This window comes from Filicampus tigris, chromosome 4 (assembly GCF_054856515.1).
Source record: "Filicampus tigris isolate MCC_2025a chromosome 4, RoL_Ftig_1.0, whole genome shotgun sequence".
Classification (NCBI taxonomy): domain Eukaryota; kingdom Metazoa; phylum Chordata; class Actinopteri; order Syngnathiformes; family Syngnathidae; genus Filicampus; species Filicampus tigris.
In genome coordinates this window covers 22645412-22657584 of record NC_141220.1, presented here as the reverse complement: position 1 = coordinate 22657584, position 12173 = coordinate 22645412, and the positions used below count along the sequence as shown (strand labels likewise).

The following is a 12173-nucleotide window of genomic DNA, read 5'->3' as shown; positions in this document are numbered from 1 at the left end:
GCCGGCTCCCGGGGCGAGACCCGATATCCCCCGTGAGCTGAGGAGGAAGAGACGGGGATCTCGTGCGGGGGTTAAACGCCGGGAAAGGAGGAGACGATACCATCCCGTCCTCCCGTCTGTTATCATGGGGAATGTTAGATCGCTCCCCAACAAGATGGACGAGCTAGCGGCGCTTACCCGGCACGAGAGGGACTTCCGGGAGGCTAGCCTGATGCTATTCACGGAGTCGTGGCTAACAACGCTAACGCCGAACGCGGTCGTAGAATTGGACGGCTTCCAAATCATACGCGCGGACAGGACGCTGGAGAGTGGAAAGAGGAAAGGAGGAGGGCTGGCTGTGTTTGTGAACGATAGATGGTGTAATCCTGGGCACATCACGATTAAGGAGCAGCTTTGCAGCAGGGATATTGAGCTGCTAGCTGTTGGCATGAGGCCATTCTACATCCCGCGAGAGTTTAGTCACGTGATCGCGGTGACCGTCTACGTCCCACCAGCTGCCAGCTGCGACACAGCCTGTGATGTCTTGACTGCAGCAGTGAGCAGGCTACAAACACAGCACCCAAATGCCCTGGTACTCATCTCTGGTGACTTCAATCATGCCTCCCCTTCCTCCTCTCTGCCTTCATTCACACAGTATGTCACCTGCCACACCAGAGACAATAAAACACTGGACCTTTTCTATGCCAACACCAAGGAGGCATACACATCACTGCCCCTCCCCCCGCTGGGCAAAGCTGATCACAACCTGGTGGCTCTCCAGTCTGTGTACAAACCTCTGGTCCGCAGGCAGCCAGCTGTGACCCGCACGGTTCAGAGATGGTCTGGAGAGGCCGAGGAGGCCTTAAAGGACTGCTTCAGCACAACTGTGTGGGAAGTATTCAGCGATGCTCATGGGGAAGACATTAGTAGTCTAACGGACACTGTTACAGACTATATAAATTTCTGCATGGAGAACACCATACCCACCAGGACAGTAAGGTGTTTCTCCAACAACAAACCCTGGATCACACCAGACATAAAAGCTCTCCTGAAGGAGAAGAGGAGGGCTTTTGCATCAGGCAACATAGAGGAGCGGAGGACTGTGCAGCGCCAGCTGAGGAGGAGGATCAGAGAGGGGAAAAGGTCCTACAGGAAGAGGATGGAGGAGCAGCTGCTGCAGAATAACGCCAGGGGAGTCTGGAGGGGCCTGAAGACCATCTCAGGCCACGGACAACCCAAGACCCGGACTGAGGGGGACCTGCAGTGGGCAAATGAGCTGAATCTCTTTTTCAATAGGTTCGATCAGATGCCTGCCTCCACTCAGTCTCTCCTGTTGCAGTCTCCACCTACTCCTCCTGCTGGGCGTGTCACCCCCTCCCCTCTTTTCTCCACAGTCTCCAGCTCCCAGCTACACCAGATAGCCACCACTCCTTCCTGTCCAGCCTTGGCCTTCACAACATCTCAGGTGAGGAACCAGCTGAAGAAGATGAAGGCGAGGAAGGCAGCGGGTCCAGATGGCATCAGCCCCCAGCTCCTCAAATCCTGCGCAGACCAGCTGTGTGGAATTGTCCAGCACATGTTCAACCTGAGCCTGAAGCTGGGCAGGGTCCCCCAGCTATGGAAAACATCCTGCCTGGTTCCGGTGCCAAAGACCCCCCACCCGAAGGAGCTCAACAGCTTCAGACCAGTGGCGCTGACGTCTCACCTGATGAAGACCCTGGAGAGACTGGTCCTTGTCCACCTGCGCCCCCTGGTGAGCTCCTCAATGGACCCACTCCAGTTCGCATACCAGCCTGGCATCAGTGTGGATGATGCCATCATCTACCTCCTCCACACTTCACTCTCCCACCTGGAGAAGGCGGGGAGCACTGTGAGGATCATGTTCTTTGATTTCTCCAGTGCTTTCAACACCATCCAGCCCACCCTACTGGGAGACAAGCTGGAGCGGGCGGGGGTGGCGCACCACCTCACCACATGGATCCAGGACTACCTCACAAACCGGCCACAGTATGTGAGAACACAGGACTGTGTGTCTGACGTGCTCCTCTGCAGCACGGGGGCCCCACAGGGAACTGTCTTGGCTCCCTTCCTGTTCACCCTCTACACCTCGGACTTCAACTACAACACCCCTACCTGTCACCTGCAGAAGTTCTCTGACGACTCTGCGATTGTTGGCCTCATCACAGGCGGAGATGATCGGGAGTACAGAGAACTTACTCAGGGTTTTGTGGATTGGTGCCAGCAGAACCGCCTCCTGATCAATGCGGGGAAATCCAAAGAAATGGTGGTGGATTTCGGTAGGCGCCAGCACTCTTCACCTGCACCAGTGAATATCCGGGGAACAGATGTTGAGAGAGTCTCAACTTACAAGTACCTGGGTGTTCACCTGAACAATAAACTGGACTGGTGCAACAACACAGACGCCCTCTATAGGAAGAGTCAGAGCAGACTCTTCCTACTCAGGAGACTGAGGTCTTTTGGGGTTCAGGGGACACTCCTCAGGAACTTTTATGACTCGGTGGTTGCATCGGTCATCTTCCAGGGAGTGGTCACCTGGGCAGGCGGCGTCTCGGCCCGGGACAAGAAGCGGCTGGACAAACTGGTCAAGGGGGCCGGCTCTGTCCTGGGCTGCTCCCTGGACTCTGTGGACTCGGTGGGGGACAGGAGGATGTTGGCCAAGCTGTCATCAATGCTGGGCAACCCGGACCACCCCCTCCAGGGCACCCTAACAGCACTCCATAGCACCTTCAGTGACAGACTGTTACACCCTCGCTGTGCAAAGGAGAGATTCCGCCATTCCTTCTTGCCTGCTGCTGTCAGACTCTTTAACAAGAACATTGTGTAGTCTCTACAAACTGGCGGTCATTAGTGCAATTGTGCAGTCCTGCACCTGAGCTCGTATCGTGCAATACCCAATATTCCCCACTACTGTAATACCGTGCAATACTCAACATTCCCCACTACTGTTAGTCTAGTTTTATTTTTATCCAATGCTGTTCCTTACATTTCACTACAGCACTGCAGCACTGTCACTTACTTAGAGTATTTTTCCTCTGTACTATGTACAGGCCAAAATGAGTGTTCCTCATATTTTTTATGTAGATGTAGGTTGGTGTGTATACACATGTGTATATACACATGTTACTGCGTATATCTACATAGGTTTGATTCTAAATGTTTGCCGTCAATGTTATACATTAATGGCCACATTATGCCGCCGCCCCTGTGTGACCTATATCTTTGCTACTGTAACAACGAAAATTTCCCCACTGTGGGATCAATAAAGGCATTCTTATTCTTATTCTTATTCTTATCAAAGCTAGATGCAGGCGGTTTCATTGGTGCTGTTTTTGAGCCATAGTAGAAGAGAGAGTAGTTTCTAATTTGCATGAGACAGTACTACCTCCTGAGGAAAAAAAAAAAGTTTAAAGCTTTCGGCGTGTTCTAATATAATTGGCTTATTTGTTTGTTTATATGAAAAATAAAAGTGATGTTGTAACCACGCCAATGATTTTTCTCATGTAATAAAATCATTTTAATGCTACTAGGTAGCAGTAAATGTTAGGCAAGCCGCAAAGGTAGACGTTGACAAATGCAAGGATCTATGTGAGTGATTCGATTAAGCGCATTATGGAGATATTCAACAACCCCTCCAGTCCTTTATGGCACCTTTGGAAATATCCATCCAAATCTTTTCAGAAGCACGCTAATGCTCATTAAGTGGTCATAAAGACACTTCTGTGCCACACTTAAAAGACAGATTTGTCTCAAATGTAATACATCACCTTTTAAGTCTGACGCTTTAGATTAGTGAGTAAAGTTTGATTTTGGAAGAGGAAATGCTAATACCAACACAATGTGACCTGGCTGGTACACTCGAATTCTTTCTTTCTTTCTTTCTTTCTTTCTTTCTTTCTTATTCTTTCTTTCCGCTGTCGAGTGTCAAAATGTGTCAAATGTGGCGACACGTGAGAACTGTTTTAAAATGTGAAAAAAAATAAAAGCGTCATATACCTCATTTCAGAGAGAAGAGCAGCCATAGCGCTAGCAAAAATTGCATCAAGTTCGAAAGCAAAACATACATCGAAAATGGCCTCTGCAGGCATTTTCGAAGTGTGAATGCATGCATCAGGCAGCAGGCCCAAAGCAGCAGCAGGCTGCTGGGAGCCTCGCTGGTGAATATTTGATGAGAGAATGGATCTTCTCCCTGCGCAGGTTGAGTTTGGGGCGTGCACACAGATGACACGCATACACACGCGTGTACACGCACACACCTACACCCACCAGATGGTACCGTTTCTCAAGTCTTACTATGCCAAGCAGACAAGGTGCTATTAGAATGCATGCAAACCATGCAATACTCAAAACCTCATAACTCACTATTCAACAATCCAAAAACAACAAACAAATACAGTGAGAGGATTGAATATTTAACAGTGTCTAACAATGCTGCACCAAAGGTGTAATTAGCAAGTCACCTGTATTTAAGCCTACAGAGAGCCTAAATTACTCATCGATATTTTCTCGAGCGCTTGTCCTCATTACGGTTACGGGTAACTGGAGCTTATCCCCCATTGACAAACCCTTGGTCACCAACGAATTGCAGATGATGATGATGATGATTATGATGATGTCACACAACCAACCAGGGGGCTAGTAGGTCATATTGAGAATGGTGTGTGGGCATATCAAGACGCATCCTTAATACCGGCATGCTATACACATAAACTTGCTATACAGGAGAATTGATCGTCATAAAGCTTGGAAAAAGGCCACTATGGGAACATGTCTCAACTTCATAGGCATCTTTTACATCTATTTAACCGATAAGGGCAGATGTTTGCGAGAGTTACACTGAAATTTCCAGTGAAACACATTCAAGCATTTGCCCAATTAACAGTACGTACGGTGTACGTCACCCGCTTGAATTGGCGAGAACACGACACGCAGCATGACTATTAAAAAGCATTTAGTCTCTCTGTCAAGCAACCGTCACATATCCGTGCCTTTCTATTTTGAGCGTTGCTGACTTTCAGTTCATACTCAAAAGGCCCATTCTGAGGCCAGATGTCGGACCTCTCCTCGATTTGCCAGCCTGGTCATGAATGAAAATCAATGATTGGACTGTGGCTCCTCATTACAACCATCTTTCAGCTCAGTGATTCGGGGAGAGGGGCTGACGAGATTGAAGCAAGACAAGAATAGAAACAGAGATTAGAACTATGTTGATGTCTCTTTAAAGGTATTTTTAGCATGGCGGACAGCCGTGGTCACTCTGGACTGACACGAGAGAGGCTTGGGATGGTGATGAGTGAACGAAGGAGCTGGCTGGTGACTGCCACAAATTCATGCTCTTAATAAAAGTGACGATTGGGTGCATGCCTTAGTCTCCTATCTTAATTCTAACATATAATCGCTAACCAATGTACTGCCTTTGTTGGTAAGCAAAACAGTGCGATGAGGTTCGAGAATGGTGATGCACTGATGTACTATATAAATACACAAATTAGCAGTGGTGGGCATTCCATCCCAGGGACGAAAACTTCCGTCCGTTCGTCCCGGACGGATGACCATTTTGGGGATGGAGAACGCAAAGTTTTAAAAAAAAAAAATGACGAACTAAGCAAGGACTTGAGTGGGTTTTCGTCCATCCCAGTAATCGTCCCTAACCGGGTCAAGTACAGACTGACGTATTGTGTTGGGTTCTTTTCAAAAGAAAGACCACTGTTCTCTTCTGCGATATCACAGAGCCCCCTTTATTAACTAGCTGCAACAACACTGTGGAGTCCTTTTTTTTCTTTTTCATGTTCTTTCCCTGCAGTAACATTGTACTCACAGGCGTAGTCTGCCCTCTAGTGGTTCAACACTGAAAAAAAAAAGAGTAAATTCATGAGCTGGAGATGCCCAAAAATTGTTAAAATGTTGTCAGTAATCACGATGGCTTGAACTTGTTAAATAGGGTGTGGTAAACCCAAACGGCGGCCCGGAATGTTAGCTCATGACAGCGTTTTGCGCTCCCAAACAGGAATGTGGTGGCGAGTTGGGTGGACACCGCAAACGTAAAAATGATGATGATATTGATTGTTGATATTTTTCAAGGTTTTTTTGCGGCCCCCCTGAGATAGCCTTGGCAACCCCATGGCCACCCCCAAAGAATAAAAGTCTAGCTTCGCCACTAATGCCACTGCCAAGCATCACCTCTAAAGCAAGAGAAACATGCGTACGCCAGCCAAGTATAGTTACCGTGAAGCACCGCATATTCCCACAGTCCTTTTTCCTCTTGATACATTTGAACCTGAGAGTAGAAGGGGCAGTCGCCTCATTTTTTGCGCGTACACACCCTTTGTACACGAGACCCTTGGTAACAAAATACCCAATAAACTGATGAGACAATGAGGAACACCTGGACAAGACACAAATGGCTGAGAGAGCTGATTGGTAGTCACAGGGGACCAGGCAGACAAGAACAGGTGGCAACCGAACGAGACAGACAAGAAAAAGGGACACAGGGAATACACAAAATCAATCCGATCAAAACCAAATAAACAAAAACACAGATCTTGATGAATTTAATGTAATCATTTTTTAGGCTGATGTTGGTGTTTGCAGAAGAGACAGGGGGCACCGACCCATCCACAGCGCAGTGCAAATTTTACATTTAGCAGTATGAACTACCAGCAGATTACAATATAATACTATAATATACTATGCTATATTATACTAACAGCAGAATGCAGTCCTAATAGCGGAAAGAACTGTCAGCAGCATTGTATATGCCGAAAAAATGTTGCAAAACTAACTAGCAGCAGGATGCTACCACACACTACACTACGCTTGAGCTAACATTTACAGTACAAGCTATTAAGAGCAGTGTTGCTTGTAAAGTCAAATGTGTTGACTTTACGCTCACGGGTTGGAGTGGAGTCCACATTCCCCCCCCTTGGGCTTGGAGATGTAAATTTAATGACAGCGCTGAAGTGTGCCTGATCATATTACTGTATTGATTTCATGCTAACAAACCCACCTGCCCCCGTCTAAACACGCAGCAAGCGCACAGACCTGGACAGTTTGCTGTCATTCACCTCCAGGCAGGTAGAAAAAAAAAGACATGCCGGGAAAAAACTGCTTCGCCTTCCTGAAAGGTCGCCAAAGGTGAGTGTGTAAAAAAAAAAAGTCAATTGTAATCGGGAGTGACTTTTATGGTTATCCACGGAAGTTGCAGTCAGTCTTAACTGCGACAATTGCATCCAAAAGGGAAACTGCCATGCTGCATTACGCTCTGCTGTGTCGGCCTAATTAAAATGAGAGCGATAAGTACTGCTCGTAAGCTCTGTTTGTTTGACTGAGAGCCAGCCGGAAAGAGAGAGACAGACAGAAAGGAGAGGGTGTGTGTGTGTGTACTTGTCAGTGTTGACCATGCAGGGAAGAGAATACAAATGCAGTATAAAAGTGATGCCGCCTTTCTAATGTCGGCACGAAGGGGGGGGGAGGCAGGCCTCCAAGAATGGATGGAAAACATTGCTGACTATCATGTTCGACAATGGAAGTAGATGTACACTTCCTGGCCGCAATATTAGGTACACCTGCACAAGTATTGCCTTTCGAAACTTGCAGGATTACACCTAAAAATATTGTACTTCCTGACACGTTTGTATAATCAATGACCCAGGCACATTACTACTGTTACTGAGAAATGAACATAACAAGAGGGTTAAGAGGAAATATGACTTTTTTAGTCAGCGTTCAGCAAAATTTGTTTCTGACACTTTTGTATAAATAAACACACCATGGGTCAAATTGACCCAGGAACATTATTATTGTCTCGAGTGCAGCGATTATTGCTGTTTGGAATGCCACGGAAAAAAATGTCTGTCCGTCTGTCCACTTGTCCTTATGGAAGGCATAATCTCTAAAAGACTATTGGAGGAAATAATACCATGACTGTACCCTACTGGCTACGCATGACACAACAGTGGGAGCACGCAATTCATTCTTCTTGTTTGAGTTGACGATGCTTTGAGCGATTGCGAGGGATTTAAGTGTGTCTCTTTAGTGCGTGGGAGAAAAGTGGATAGCCAGAGTGCAGGTTGTAGTTTAGAGGCTTTATATTGTAAAGCCCTCTAATTTTCCACGTTATTTTATTTATTTATTTATTTTCATAGAGCTAGCATACAACAACAACAGATTTAAGTATTGCGTGATGAGGATGAGTTGGAAAACTTGAACGCAGTCCAAGGTGAATGAAAATGATTTCTGACTATTGTTCATCTGCAAATCACACAGGAATGCAACGCGTAAAAACACTCACACGCTTTCTCGCTCTCAGTCCCTCCCCCGCACCTCATTCACACTTCACCATCAATGGAGGATGAATTCATCCATTGTGCAAATATGCAGCAGCAGCAGGCATACTTGTAAAATGCCGATGCATCAAATACAAGATCAAAGTTTTAAACATTTGAACATATGAATTAAATATTCAGGGTATTATAAATATTGACTAAAAGTGCAGAATGCATGCAATTTCACGGCAATGCGTATGTGCTTATTATGTACACTAACCAGACAAATTAATATAAAACATATAAAACAACTATTTTCCCAGAGTGCCAGCCATTTGAGAATTTTGATTGCTTTTTTCGAGACCAGCAGGGTATTGTGTTTGTGTCTAGCATTTTTCTTTAGTAATGAGCAGTAGAACACCGGTTGGTGTCACCAAAACATGAATTTCTGACCAAAAAGTAGAGAAAACAAATTTTGGGTGAAAAGAACCATGTCAAGCAGAACAGTGACTTTGACCAAAATATTTAGATGGCAAAATAATCATTTATTGACAGATGTACAACTAACAAGCGCGTTGTGAGCCTTGCTGACTCACCGCTTGGATCACATTCAACATCATTGGCTTTTTTAAATGGTGTTCGTCATTCATTCCATTAAGTATGTCATCCTTTTCCCTGATTGCAACACACATATACTGTGACAAATACTCTGCTATACCATACATATACATACTCTGTCTAAGTGTCAGGTGCCTCCATTTGTCCCATTTGTGCCAAAACAAAAACATGCTCCAGTGGTTTTATTAAGCCACATGGAAAGTGTTTTGAATCGTGACAAATACACATGTGTGACACTTTCACTAAAGTCTCACGTTTTCTCTTCTTCTAGATTAATTTATTTTTTCCCAGCAACATTAGGATGACATTGACCAGGTGTTCTGTGCACATCACATCTAAAACAGCCAGTGCAAAGGCCGCTAAAGGGAGTGCAGTGACCTTACAGAGATGCTTTGCGCCTCTGGATATTTACTGTCTGGCACTAGTGTCCTCATTAAAACAAAAAAATAAAAAAATAGAATAATAAAAAAACAGCTACTGAAATGCACCCCAAGAGAAAATGCCTGGAAAGAAGGCTGAATTTGCGCTTGTTGATGGAAAGCAGCCCGTCCTATTTGGTGTACCTCAATGCGGGGAAATGCTTAGCAAGCAAAAATTTGCTCACTGAATATTACGAGATCTCCATCTCAAGTTGACAATTGAGTGATTCTTCATGAAATGTGCTGGATTTACTCCACACAACATTGGACATTTTGATGGATGACACTACAGAGGTATCATAGGCCTATATAGTGTGTGCGTGTGTGCATTTTTTCTAATTACATGAGGAATAAGTGGTTCAGAAAATGGATGGATGGATTTTTTTTTTTTTTTTAATTTGCGTTAGATGGTGCACGGGCACCCAATTAAGGTACCAATGAATGCGTAGGCCTACGTCAAAATAACGTCCTAATGTATAATGTCCTTCAAGGTTCAAGACAGATTTACCCAAAATCCTGTTGTACAAATGACACCATCCATAACGATTTTTTGACGTGGTGATCGCGTGTGTTATGTATGATGATAATCACATTGCGATAGCTGCGTTTCAACGGGCTTTTCGTTCACGTGAGTTTCGTGAGTCACGTGGACCCCAAAACCCGCGCGTTCCCTTTAATTTCCATGGCTGTGGATTGTGATCACCTGTCAGATGTGACGCATGCGCACTGCAGCGAGAGGCATTCCCGCCCCCTCTCTCTCCTCTTCTGGAGGATGTTGCTGATCATCGCTCCCCCCTTCCGCCGTTGTCCCTGTGCCCTCCGCCTCTCTACAGCCAAGCACACGTCGGGGAGCAGGATGGCCGCACCGATCCGATCTCACTGAAGGTATTCACCTGGTTATGTTCACAGAACGAGGAACGACTTGCCATTTGACATTGTGGCCGCGCAGGGGGATGATGCTACGGGATGGGAGGAGATGCGCGGGTCCTTTTATTTTTTTTCTTCTTAACACCACATAGAATGACGCTGCTCGTCCTCCTCCGCTCGTTTGATTACGGCTGATTTCGTGCAATCTCAAACAAGCAAACAAAAAAAAAAATAGTGAAGTGGAGCTTCCGGTCAAGGGCATGCGAACAGAAATGTGGAGGATGACTCCGTTCACCATCCGTCACGCTTCACTATCTCCCGCAAGCGTTTAACATGTTGTCTTGGGGTTCGATCTGTGATGTGATTTTTATTACGTCGTGGATTGGCTGCAACCTGTCATGTGTTGGGGGCGGGAGGGAGGTGGACTGTGCTGCAATGCAATTAGATGTTCTCGTCATGAATACACAGAGAGGATGCTATGATCCATTGAAAAATGTGCACCTCCATTAGTCATTTCTAATGCATGGTGGTGCCCGTGTACACATTGTCACGCATTCCATTGCATCTGTCAGGCTCCTAATTTGCATGTGGTGCTCAACCGAGGGGTTCAGACCTGCTCCACGCACAAGCAACAGTGCCAGGCTAGATCTCCAATAGATTGGAATGATATGCAAATGCTCAAATCAGACATGACTGGTGTGTGTGTGTGTGTGTGTGTGTGCGTGTGTGTGTGTGTGTGTGTGTGCGTGTGAGTGGGTACAGAATTAATCACGTGTTATGCAACAGCATGAGTGGACACTGAGTAATAATCGGCGTGTGACAAGGGTGGGATCTACTCGAGGATGATTGGGTGGCATCGTAGTTCGAGTGGTTTTAGTGCCTTTGCCGTTTGTTGCAGTGACTGGTTAAAAGTCAGATTGTGATGAATGTAGTCATAGTGTTCATTAATTAAAAAATCTTTATTGGTCACAGTCAGTGATCAGGATTTTCCAACCTGAACACTGCAAGTGGAAATGATCAAGAATCAACTAGAACAGTGCTTATAAAACTTTTTACAGCAAGTATAGTGAACCTCGGCATATTCGTCATAAATCGTCAGACTTGCAGGTTTCTTTTTTTAACCGATCTAACGTTATTTGCTGAAAAACTCTTATTTGCTGTTTTTGTGCTAACAGGCACCTTCCAGTGGTATCTTGGTGTCAAGGAAGAGAGTTGAGGAGTTTTAATTTGATCTAAGTTTTGCTTTGCTGAGAGTTTGTTGCATCTATACTCATTAGAAACATTTTTAGGGGAGAGTCTATTGCTGTGTACTAATTCACAGGCTGTCCTCAAGGCTGTGTTTTTGGCCGCATGGCGTCATTTTTGGCGCGACTCGACTGCACGTGGTTTTCAAATTCTAGAAAGCCAAGTAACAGGCTGGGTCCTTTGGCATCTTCAAAGGCCAATGCTAATCCTAATGTAGCCTCCGTGGACCACCTAAATCGTGGTGAATTTGGACAGGCTTAATGTGAATTTGGACCTCACGTGCAGTTGAGTCGCGGCGGAAGTGACGTCATGCGGATGAAAACACGGCCTTCGGAGGACCCAGCCTGTGAATTTGGACACAGCCAATGACTGGGATTTTTGCTTTTCATGTAATAAGTAGTAAAGTAGGCCTATGTGGTCATCAAAATGAGTCCCATCAACAACTAGGGCTACCTAAACTCTACTCACAACAATGGGGGTAGGTGAACTACCGGCCATAATTTGCGATGATGACACGGATGGCCGGATGTGGCCCGTGAGCCTCGAGTTTGACACTTTTGCTGTAGGGAATCACAAGAAATCCAGTGTATATTCATTTTATTGAACATTCATGTGTTCAGTTGTACAACAAGCAGCCAAACATGCACATACAGAGAATGATGTGATGTTAATTTGCTTCCCTTCCATTATCCCTCCTTCTTATCTTGTTCCCTGTCAACCCTGACCTCCCCCGTTCCTTCATCTCCCCCTCCTCCCTCTCCAG

At 45.7% G+C, this 12173-nt stretch overlaps 1 protein-coding gene across 5 annotated transcripts in view; it reads left to right on the top strand.

Moving 5' to 3' along the window:
* The first annotated feature begins 10044 nt into the window (after nt 1-10044).
* pclob (piccolo presynaptic cytomatrix protein b) overlaps nt 10045-12173 on the top strand; it is a 54684-nt gene continuing 52555 nt past the window's right edge. For all 5 annotated transcript variants that reach the window (XM_086027106.1, XM_086027104.1, XM_086027102.1 and 2 more), the window contains exon 1: nt 10045-10183. The gene's annotated coding sequence lies outside the window, so the exon portion shown is untranslated. The remainder of the gene's footprint in view (nt 10184-12173) is intronic.